The 12,343-nt window shown below is 41.2% G+C and overlaps 1 long non-coding RNA gene across 6 annotated transcripts in view; it reads left to right on the forward strand.

The window, feature by feature from the left end:
* Positions 1-635: 635 nt before the first annotated feature.
* The window catches only part of LOC308191449, a 71,397-nt gene continuing 59,689 nt past the window's right edge, over positions 636-12,343 (forward strand). For 2 of the 6 annotated variants that reach the window (XR_013948000.1, XR_013948001.1), the window contains exons 1-2: positions 645-859; positions 3,725-5,441. This is a non-coding gene — a long non-coding RNA (uncharacterized lncRNA). Of the gene's footprint in view, positions 860-3,724; positions 5,442-12,343 lie in introns of all 6 variants that reach the window. The other 4 variants (XR_013947998.1, XR_013947999.1, XR_013948002.1 and 1 more) reach the window with 4 other exon arrangements.

The raw sequence follows: 12,343 nt of genomic DNA on the forward strand, positions 1-12,343 counted from the left end.
AGTATTTTAAAATAAGTGAGGCAATATTTAAAGTTTACATTTCCAAATGGGTTTTATTTCCTTGCATTCAATTGCACAGACTGAAAGATTGACACAAGTGTACTTAGAAATAGGTTCCTTGGCCTTCATGCAAAGATATAAATGGTTTTATTTTCCCCAAATCTGGGTACCTTACAGTTGCCTTTGGAATGACTAAGTCAACAGGAGATGCCTGCATTCCCAATGCTCATGAAATTCAATCTATTTCTTTAGGTGCATAAGTAAGAATTTAGGGCTCAGACACATGATCTAATTATGTGGTTTAGCAAGTTGATACTCATCTTATGATGTGTGATAAACTGTCCTTTCATTTAACACAGCTCAAATCAGCCGGAGAACTCAGAAAGTCTTCTGTCACAGACATAAATGACAGAGGTCCCACTGTCTCGAGTGGAGTAACTTCACTACAAGGCCAAGATGTTTTACTTCATGCTGTATGTACATTGACATGCCTATACAGTGTTTGTTCTGGGTTTCTTATCTTTCTTGAAGCTGGCATTTGTGCAAGTCTACAGATGCATGCTCTTTTCCAGCTGCAGCTGTGCCAAAGAGAAGGTAAGTGCACCAGCCTACTCCTCCCTCTAATGCTGGAAATTATCACCGTCTTTGATCTGCTGGCCAGGCTCCTCATGTGACTTTCCAGAACTTGTTTCAGTCAAAATAAGCTGCTGTAACAGTGGCCATTCTTCAAATTCTTAAAATTGACTCATCTCATTTTAGTGGATGTTGGTTAGAGGCCACAGAGAGAAGGTGACGAGTGTATACGGACGAGGTGCCGCTTCAGTAACCTCTTCAACTGGTGCAGCTACATCCTGAAAAGGTACGTGTCCACAGCCTACATGCAATTGTTAATTGAGTTTCCTGTTGTCAAGAAGCATATTCTGGGAACAAGCTGTCTGAAACAGCAAACTGTTTACATGACCCAAGGAATTGCTCCAGGCAAGATGAATGATCAGGCTGATGAATATGCTAATATTGGTCCTTTTAGGTTTTTAAAAGTTCAGTTAAAGAAAGTTAAGGGAACAGAAGAAGAAAAGGTTGCTGTAGAACAAGAGGTGGCTACTGGAAAACAGATGTGTTTATCCTTGAGGGTTTCTTTATTTTTGTTGTTTTATTTACACTTATAAAAAGTCAGCATCAGTCATATTTGTCTTGGTTTCTGGTGACCATTATTTTAAACTAACTGTGTACATTGTTGGAACATACAAAGAGCACTTAGTGCAGAAAGCTTTACCTGGCTGATGACTAATTTCACTTTTAGTTCCTTTCCGGATTACTTTTTCTGACTAGCTTCAATGAAGATTTCAGTTTATACCTACGGTAGTCAAGAGAATGTTTTTTTGTTTCATTTGCTATTTCTTCCTCCACTTCCTCTTAACCTGTGAGGCAGACTTCTTGGAATTCTACCTTAATGAAATTCATTATAACAATAAATCCCAGCATTAGCAAGTGACCCATGCTAATCTTGGATTCGCAGCAAGGCATGAAGCAGAAAGTCAATAGGCTACTTTTCACACTACAGCTTGGTAAGAATAAGACTGAAGTAAATAAAAAAGTGCCTTTTCTTATGAAAAATCTTTCCTAAGAAGGAAGGGAGACCCCAAACACTTGGTTCTGCAGAGGGAGAGGATGAACATTTGGTCTCTTGTAGGACCAGCAGACAGGACAGTGCCACATCAGCAGAACTATTTTCTATCAGACTTTTCTATCTAATAGTACCCACCAGTAGGAAGGAGTCTACAATCATGTGGAGTGGGTAAGGGGTGGGAAAGAGAGGTTACCTCCATAGATCACTGCTACACGTTATTGTGTTATGGATATCTTTTTTATATATGAGTATATCGTATTATGGGTACATATAGTTACATATGTACCCTTTCCATGCTTTGCAGCCAGGGGTACTCTGAGGCTAGAAATGGGTTTCCTCTCTCAGGGATAATCATGATAACTAGAGGCCAGGTAAGGCACAGAGACCCAAAAATTCATCCAGAAGAGAGGTAATTTTTATAGCGGAACCTGCCAATGAATTTAATAGTTCTTGTGCAAAGAATGCTGCAAAGAAAACTTGAAATGGGGCAGTCCATGTTATTGCCCAGGATTATCAAGACTGGTTAACATTACACTGTGGAGCTGACAGATCAAAACACCAAGGCAAATGTTATTGTTTTTCGGGCTGAGTCATAATTATGTATGGTGCACTTTCCAGTAAGAGTTTATCTTTCATCCTTACAGACAGCTGACACATAGATTACCATTCATCAAAGAATTTGGGGTTTCTGTGAATAAAGATAACTGAAAGGCACTATACCAAAGTAATTTGTGGTCTGTGCTTAGTGGGGAAAACAATGACTGATTGCTGAAGCAGTTAGCCCTGATAAAGGCAAAGAAACAGATCAAAATGAATATTGAAAGTAATTTCCAAGTCAAAAGCTATAATCTTATTCCTGAAACTGATGTAAAAAATATGGTCCACTTCATTCTCATTCACCAACAGAAACAAGACTAACAACGATGTTTCCCAGCAGTCAAAAGTGTGCAGAATCTGCCTGAAGGTTCTGGACATTTTTGCTGTAGTAGTGCAATTTTCTCAAGTCCTGTTGCTACTGAGGGACAAAGATGTAGCTGAGCCTCTGTGACTGAACTCCGGCATTGTGTCAGTGGATGGCCAGCACTTACGGGAGGAAAAATTGGCTCTGACTCTTTAGAGTTTTTCACAGTTTTTATTTAAAAATTTCAGAGGGTTGGTTGCTTTGTTCGTTTTATGATTTTATATATATATATATGTTATATATATATATATATTACATTTATCATGGGCTTATTAAGTTAATCTTTATCAGGGGAGAAGTTGAAGCTCAAGCTAATTTCAGCCTTTAGAGAGCCAGCCCCCTTGAGCTCACTGGAGAGTCCCTGGGGAACGACAGGATCCCCCATGACTTGCTGTGTAGAAGAAGGCAACCCAGGGAGATTAGTTTGCATAGAACAATAGCTGTTGGACTGGGGATACAATCACCCCAATCTGTACAGAAGGGTACAACCCTCCCCAGTCTCAGTGGTGGCTTTTTTAAACCTGTTTTGCTCTGTTTTGTCTAATCCTCTTTTTAACCTGGAGGTTTGCTCTGACTCCACCATGGCTCTCATGGCAGCATGTTTCAGAAGTGCACTGCCTGCTCTGTAAAGTTGCTTTTACCTGTTTTAGACCGAGCCCTGTTCTACTAGTGGAGAATTTGGGTTAACGTCTTCTTCCTCACCTTCTCCATTGCCTTTCTGATTGTATAAACCTAAGTCATATCTTCTCACCTCTCCCAGCTGAGCCCTCCCAGCCTTCTGCCTCTCATAGCCTTGCAGATATCCTCAGCTGATCTCTTAGGCTTTTAATTCATGGAGTATTAATGTCTTATGCAATGTAAAGCAGAGTTTTAGGATAAAATGTTTATGCCATAGTAATAGCCTGAAGACCAGTGGATACCTAAGGCTGCTGTGCCTGGTTTTGAAATAATGAGCTGGCTCAACATTACCATGAAAAAATGATCCACAGACTGCCACAGTAGTGCATAAATGCACACCTTGTTGCCGGCTGGATGTTTTGAGGTATTTTGTTTTGGAGGAATTTAGATCTGGTGGTGAAATCAAGCAGCTGAAGTCCATGATTCTCCATGGTATTATTATATTTCCTCTTTTTCAGGAAAAAGTGGGTGCTCTGAACTTCCAGCTGAAAACAGCCTGCCCTACACAGCTAAGTAAACTGTTATTGTCAGGAATGTGGGCACTCTCCATTTTATGCCAGACTGTGTGCGCGCTCCCTGCTAAAGCATTTCCTTTAGCAAAACAAATAAGCACCACAACGACAAATACTACAACAATCGGTCAATTGAGAGACTGAAACACTACTTTGCCACAGTGAATTTTCCACATGAAAAACTCAGGGCCTGAAGAGATGCTTTTACCGCATCTTATGTCAGCACCATATTTTCCCCGTGATCCAGACCTCACAAGCATTGCTTCCTAAATTTCAGAAAACAGAGAAGTTTTTATATTATAATATGTTTAAATCTGCTCTCATTCTCTCTTGCATGACATAAATCAAGAATCCTATTGTTTTCTCCTGGTGGAAGCATGGTCCTACCTGAAGAAGGCAGCAGGGTATTTGCTCTGATGGTCTTTCTGTACTTTGCAGTAGAAAAGCATCTCAAACAGAGCTGGATGTCTTGGAACAAGGCAGAGATTTCAGGCCATGAGCCATGAGCCACCTAGTTTGTATCACTCACTTATAAAGCGTCACAAGGCACAGGGATATTTTTGCTCTCTTAAAAGAAATGCACATTAAAATGGTACATTCCCTAGTTAGTGAACAACCATATGAAAAGGTGTTCTTCTCTCCCCAGCTAGCAGCAGTGGCTCTGTGGTCATTTGGTCTTCTTCTGTCTAAAAAAGTACAGTACATTCCTTAGTCCCAGCCACCTTGACCGCTAGCTGTTGTGTTTCCTATGTCAGAGGAGATGAGATCATTTATACCACCAGTAATGGTGTCTGCAGAAGCTCTTCTTTTGTGCCAGGTCATAGTGCTGGTCTGGATGAACTACGAAAAGGATCTACAAACCATTTAAACTGCTTACTGTTTTAATTGGCTATTAGATATAAGCCTTCACTCTCTTTGGCTTCTTCCTGATAAAAGAAGAGAGGACCCTGTTGAGCTATCTTGGTGGAGGAAGATTGCACGAAAGCAGAATTTTGCAAAAAATCATTAAAGAGAGAACTTAGAGCAAGAAGTGAGAGGAAAAAAAAAGAAATAAAATAGAAATCTGAGGGAAGAGGATGAAAAGGTAGATCTGCAAACATAAGACCTGTGGAACAGAATTTTATTCAAATTATATCTTGTCACATCTTCCTCGTGTTCAAGAGAAGGAAGACCATGTCAAATACTGCTGAAATAGATAGATGGGAGTGATAAAGTAATTATGCAATATATGTGGGGAGTGATAAGGCCATTATGTGACTTATGTGTTGGAAACTGATTTTGCCATTAGTGTGTATAACAATAAATTAGGCTTGTTGAACTTTATCCCTAGGAAACAAAGAAAGCAGAGAACACAGACAAACCTGCCAGTTTATAGACAGTACATGAAACACCTAGCTCATTCTCCTGTGCAGTGCAGAATTTGTTTGCCTTAAAATGAGTAGTGATGTGGCTGCCTTTGAAAAGCAGCACTGAAAGCTGATATTTAACTCTTCTACCCCGGAGTGTCTGAGAGAGGCAATTCAGATCCTGGAACAAGAGAAGCAGCTGAATCCCGGGGGGATGGCTCCTGGCAGCCTTCATGGAGGTGCTCTGATGGAATCTGTGGGCATGATGCTTCAGATGATCCATGGTATCCTGAGAGGAGCTGCTGCATCCTTGTGAGGTAAAAAATAATAGCAGAAACAAAGAATGAATTATTCTTTTATTTGCTGATGCCAGAAAGCAGAGTGTTACAGACAACAAGCTTCTACAACATAGAATGAGCAATGGGAGTCTCACTATTTTATCCCTCACCTTGCTCTTCCAGCTCAAGAAGAATGAGTAAATTTAGGAATAACTGACAAAACTTTTCTGCAGAGGGTGTTTGTGAGGAAGCTGCGTAGCAGAATGAAGGCTACTTGCCAAGTGTCCAGCCAGCCTGAAGAGGGTCTGCAAACATTGCAGGACTAGACATGATGAAAAACCATTTGAAGCAGACATATTTTTTTTTCATTAACATGTCTTCCTCATTTACAATTCAGTTAGCACATGCACTGTGGCATCCAGGAGGATATGCTGTGATACTCCAGGATACTGGTACAACACTATAGCTGGTGCATTGGGTTTTGGCACAATGCTTCTGAAATACACACTGTAAAAAATGGCCAACAAAATGGTGTTTTCTGAACTCAGCCTTCCTACCTTCTACATTCATCAACACTCAATAGAGTGGTAAACAAGCTGTAATCTGTCTGAGAACCAAGTGCTTAAACAGATTCTGTTGCAAGATTTCACTTATTATCTGAACACATGGGTTGCTTGAAACTTTCTGTTCTTTACACACTTTCTGCAAAACCCACAACAGCAATAGTCAAATGTTCTTACAAACTTTTCATGGACTTTAAATTATTCTTTTGTTTATTCTGCAATGCATTAACTTCTAATACTAATATGATTTTTTTTAAAGGAATATAACATGTATCATCTGAAGTGCTGGGTTTTTTAAGGTCATGTTGGCTCACAAGTTTTACTCGTCAGAATGTGCAGCTTTGCTTCTGTGGATGTGATCATCTGTCTTTAGTTCAAAGTCCAAATTACCTCTCAAAATCTGATTCAAAAATACAAATAAGCTTTGTTTACAGCTGGGTCTACTCTAAACGATGCTTATCAGCTGAACTCCTGCCTCTTGTACAGCTTTTAAAACTTCAAAGTGCATAAAAAACACAATCGTGTCACTTTTTTTTTCTTCTATGTTTGCCAATAGCATCTAGTTGTTGGCTAGGGAGCTAAGAACAAAGTACAAGTGATAATGGAATTATATTGATAACAATGAACAACAGCAATACAAAAATCCCAGTACTGCCCATGTGACAACCAATGCACAACAAATAACCTGACATCTGGGCACCAAGTTCCCCATGGACTGCTTTGTCATTTTCCAGTATACTCTACTAAATAAGTCATGTGCTCCTCCCATTAATTTCAAAACTACTTGAATGTAAGCAAACTTTATTCTGAAATGTTTATAATAAAAGCTGAAATGTAGCAAGCCAAGAATTTTCTAGGATATTTACTTCAGCAATTACATTTTGAATTGCAGAGGTTGGGATTTTTTCAGGATGAAACAAATCTCTGTGTTTCTGTATCATATGCTTTTGTGAGATACCTGTGAAAGTAAGTTTGCTGGCTTCACAGAAAGCTATTGATCCCAGTGGAAGAGGTTTTCAGTCTGCCACAGGGTTGATGGTGATAAACAGGACTGTATTTAATAGTAGAAGTCTGTTACTACCCAAAACTCAGTAAAAACGATGTCTTGACAGAAAATTGTTCTTCACACAATGGAAGACTGTATTTGATATAATCAGCACAAAAGCACATTGCCCTCTTTCTGGTAATCATCAAATGTTTGGTTTCTTAACTTGGAAATAAACAAGCCTCAAGGAATCTGAAAATTTGAGGTTTTATACATCTCACATACTGGTTTGTGTGGTGTTTTGTGTTTCTTTGTGTGTGTGTGTGGTTTTTTTGTTGTTGTTGTTTTTGTTTTTTCTTTCTCAAACCTAGCTAAATTTGCAAATACTTTAAAACAAAATTCCATTCCAGTAAAGAATGGACATGGAATGGAATGAGAAGACAATTTCTTTTTTAATAGACTTAAACATCACTCTAGTTCAAATGAAATACTTGGGTGCAAGGAGTTGCCACTGTTGCTTGCAGGACTACAGCACATTTCAAAAATATTTTGTGGTCTTTAGAATGTGACAACTGAGCAATAACATTGAAGGCTCACATATATTATTCAAGCGTTTTATATTCTCAACCTTTAGTCTCACTGGTACTATTTGATTTCACAGAATCACAGAATTGTAGGGGTTGGAAGGGACCTCAGGAGATCATTGGGTCTAACCCCCCTGCCAAAGCAGGTTCCCTAGAGCAGGCTTCCCAGGTAGGCGTCCAGACGGGCCTTGAATATCTCCAGAGGAGACTCCACAGCCTCCCTGGGCAGCCTGTCCCAGTGCTCCGTCACCCTCACCATGCAGAAGTTCTTTCGCATGTTGGTGCGGAACTTCCTGTGCTCCATTTTGTGGCCATTGCCCCTTGTCCTGTCCCCACAAACCACTGGAAAGAGGTTGGCCAAATCCCACTGTCTCCTACACTTAGATATTTGTAAACATTGATAAGGTACCCTCTCAGCAATCTGTGATTCACTTTTGTCACTCTTTGCCATACAACGTTACATAGCTTTTGTTGTGTGTCTTGAGGGATGGCCTGACCCTCTGCTAAGGATGGAGAGTGTGCAACCAACTGTATGAGCGATTGTGCTGTGTCAATTGACACAATTTTCCCTCTAATTACAGACCCTGGTGTGGCTTTTCTTCTGAGTGCAATGAATGTCAGACCTTTAACTTGTTTTCTGGCACATGGAAATTGTGTGAGGGCCTGAAGAGCGGTTCCAATGGAACTTAGTTATAATGCAGGCAGGCTTTCGGTGTGTGAGATCATCCATAGGCTAGCATAGTATCATAGGATGACAGGGCTCTGCATCCCACTTCAGTGGAACCAGCTGCATGAGACTGATGGTGTGATGGGAAGTATGCTGCAACCTTCCTGTTTCCAGGAATATGTCTGGAAATAACCTCGTGATTTAGGAGATGTCTCTCAACATCTCCACTGAGGATATGAAACCAATATGCAGTAAAACACAACAGCCCAATTTTAAATGTGGATTTTCCTCTTTGCAATGATTTTTTGAAGCTGTTTGGTGTAGGACTGTGGTTAGATTTTGTAGTTCACTAGCTAAACACAGTAGAAATTCTCCAAATGCTAGGAAATCACATTGAAAAACTTGCTTGAAATGTTAAGATGGCAATATCTGTATCTCCATCATTAGTAAATAACAAAGTTAAAAATCTCAACCTTCCAACCTTGGGGCCATGCTGCAAGGGTAGTCTGTGGAGCTTTGATGTCAAAATTGGGCAGGGACAAATCAACTGCTACGTAAGAGTACCAGTACTGTTTTCATCAATAGTTGAGAAAGACGGCAAGAGAGCTAGCTACCTCTTTGATAAAGATTATATACAAGTTTACAGTTCTGCAGTGCACTCTGACTGTACTTACAACCACAGATATAATTCTCTGAGACGCTTGCCTGTATCTATATGCACAAGGTACTAGCATCTTTGAAATCCCATCTGGCTTCTCAATGGGCTATTGCCTAAGCTGGAAGATGTATACCTTATTGTCAAGTCAGTTTATAAGTCCTATGCTGTTTGGGTCCCAAGAAAAATCAGAAACCATCATTCTTACTATGTCCCTCTTTATTTTCTGGACTGTTTTTGCTAACAGTTTGGTTGCTTGGTTTTAAGTTCTGGAACAAGGGGGTAAGATTATTTCCAGCAAGAACATTTCTGTTTGGTCATCTGTTTCACTACTTAAATTAACCCCATGTATGTCAACTTGAAAAGTATGCTGAAAAGGCTTCATATCTTAAGGAACTTTTCTTGGGCATGCTGACTGTAGAGTGCCTTTTGTAGCAAGAATTGCAAACTACTTTGGTGCTGGCTTATATTATCTATGGTGTATATAGTTCTGTGTATTGTCTGTAGATGGTCCTCAGAGACTGCAAAAGTCATATTTTCTGTTAATCCATGAAATGAATGGTTAAGCACAGGTATGAGCTAAACTAGAGTCATTCACGGATTAATTTTCTTTCAAGATGGCTGTGCTATTATCATTTATTTGCTTTAAAAAATCTGATTTTAAGTGTGTTTGCAATGATAACTGATCAGTAATAGCTGTGACTTTAATTAAGAACTCTGTCTCCTCCTCACACTGTTCCATCTTTACGACACTTCTCTAAAACTATTAGTAGAGGATGTATATAAACATAATTATCACAGTATCACAGATTTCTAGGTTGGAAGAGACCTCAAGATCATCGAGTCCAACCTCCGACCTAACACTAAGTACTCCACTAAACCATATCGCTAAGCTCTACATCTAAACGTCTTTTAAAGACCTCCAGGGATGGTGACTCCACCACCTCCCTGGGCAGCCCATTCCAATGCTTAATAACCCTTTCGGTAAAGAAGTACTTCCTAACATCCAACCTAAAACTCCCCTGTCGCAACTTTCGCCCATTCCCCCTCGTCCTGTCACCAGGCACGTAGGAGAACAGGCCAACCCCCACCTCTTTACAGCCTCCTTTAAGGTAACTGTAGAGAGCGATAAGGTCGTCCCTGAGCCTCCTCTTCTCCAGGCTGAACAAGCCCAGCTCCCTCAGCCGCTCCTCGTAAGACTTGTTCTCCAGACCCCTCACCAGCTTGGTCGCCCTTCTCTGGACTCGCTCGAGCATGTCCATGTCCTTCCTATAGCGAGGGGCCCAAAACTGAACACAGTACTCGAGGTGCGGCCTCACCAGAGCCGAGTACAGGGGCACAATCACTTCCCTAGACCTGCTGGCCACACTGCTTCTTATACAGGCCAGGATGCTGTTGGCCTTCTTGGCCACCTGGGCACACTGCTGGCTCATATTCAGCCGACTATCAACCAATACTCCCAGGTCCCTCTCGGCCAGGCAGCTTTCCAGCCACTCATCTCCCAGCCTGTAGCTCTGCTTGGGGTTGTTGCGCCCCAGGTGCAGGACCCGGCACTTGGCCTTGTTGAACTTCATACAGTTGACCTCAGCCCATCGCTCCAGCCTATCCAGATCCTCCTGCAGAGCCTTCCTGCCCTCGAGCAGATCGACACACGCACTTAGCTTGGTGTCATCTGCAAACTTACTGAGGGTGCACTGGACGCCCTCATCCAGATCATCGATAAAGATATTAAAGAGGACCGGCCCCAGTACCGAGCCCTGGGGGACACCACTAGTGACCAGCCTCCAACCAGATTTGACTCCATTCACCACAACTCTCTGGGCCCGGCTATCCAGTCAGTTTCTAACCCAGCGAAGCGTACGCCAGTCCAAGCCACGAGCAGCCAGTTTCTTGAGGAGAATGTTGTGGGAGCGTGCTAAGATACAACAAAGGAGCGTGCTAAGATACTCAATACAGTATCAAAAGTACTCAATACTGTATCAATTGCCTAATGAATACATCCATCTTTCCAATAATGGGTTGATTTTTACATTACTGCTAGACAAAGGGTAGTTTTGTATTTAAGGCACAGGACTTAAGTCAATTAAGTAAGGGTCAAATTTAGGCTTGAATAAATGGGCTTTCAGATTCTAGTGGGAATTGTGCACATTTGTATTATGGTCTGTTTTGTTTCCGTTCTTGGCTTTGTCTTTGACTTCCTCTGTAACACTTGGACAAGTTACTTCACATATACATGCCTCGGTTTCCATGTTGTAAATTGGGGACTATGCAGAAAATTAGCCCACAAAGCGTTCAGAACCCAGCTTAATTAAAGGTTGCAAAGGCAATTTTGTTCCTCAGAGGAGAGGCAGCTTTTTATTACAAACTACTATCATAGCTATTATAACGTACTGTAGTTACTAGGGTCTATTTACTTCCCCTTGTTTTATGCCAGTGTAAATTATGTAACCTCCACGAAGGTTTTCTTGATTTAAAGCAAGGATGTTGGCTACATATCAGCTGCTAAGTGTCTCTGACCAGCTGTCACTCAGGCAATTCTCAGCTTTTGAGAGGAATTGTGAGTCTCCAGCACTAATTTTACTTCTGTTTCAGTTTGCACAAGCTCATTGTGTTCATTTAGAGAGGGCTGCAAGCAGTCTTGATAGCAATCAAGAGGAACGGCAAAAAATATGGTCCTCTTGACAAGCACTTATGGGAAACACAAGACTTGTAACTGGGAAATGTGAGATATTTCACTGTGCTGGAATGCGAGTAACAGAGGAGAAAGAGTCTCTGTGTTTTAACTCCCTCCTGGGGCTAAACAATATGTCCCCTCAGTAAAGGATATCAAAGGCAGCTGAAGGATATCTTATTAGAGCTAAATTGCCAGGGAAGGTGGGCAGGAATGAGCAGAGAAAACTGTGGGTTTGGATTCCTGCAGAATAACAAACTCCTGATTTCCTGTGTTGCTCTTTCTCTTGGGGATATTTTGGTAACTGGCCAGCCTCAGCCTGGTGGCAACTGAAAGGCAACTGGCCAAATGAATAGCCCCGATGATATGAATAATGATTAAAAGGTTAAAAAAGCCCCATGTGACTAGCTGGCGTAACAGGAGCATGAGTAGACCAGGTATGCCAATAAACGCATGGCAGCAGTTTTACTGCAGTAATTAGATACATACACAGCATATAGGCTTTTACCCTATTTACTACTTCAGTGTTCTTATCCCTCATTGCTGTGATATTCTTTCATCAGCCTAAGTAAAAAATGTTATTTGCTTGAACTGGGTGAAATAAAATAAAACCAAATCCCAGACCAGGAAGTTTTTCTCCAGATTCTTTCCACCTTCCTTGGCATCTTTGATGTGTGACCCTTGCCACCCACCACCCTCTCTTTCAGCTGGCTGTCCCTGTAATAGCCTCCGAATGAAATGATCGTCCCCAGGACCAAAGAGGAGGCTGTGGTTTTCATAGACGACTGCCCGCTGCAGGCACTGCTTACTTGTGGT

The sequence above is a fragment of the Anser brachyrhynchus genome (genome assembly GCF_964034855.1).
Source record: "Anser brachyrhynchus genome assembly, chromosome: 3".
Taxonomy (NCBI): Eukaryota; Metazoa; Chordata; class Aves; order Anseriformes; family Anatidae; genus Anser; species Anser brachyrhynchus.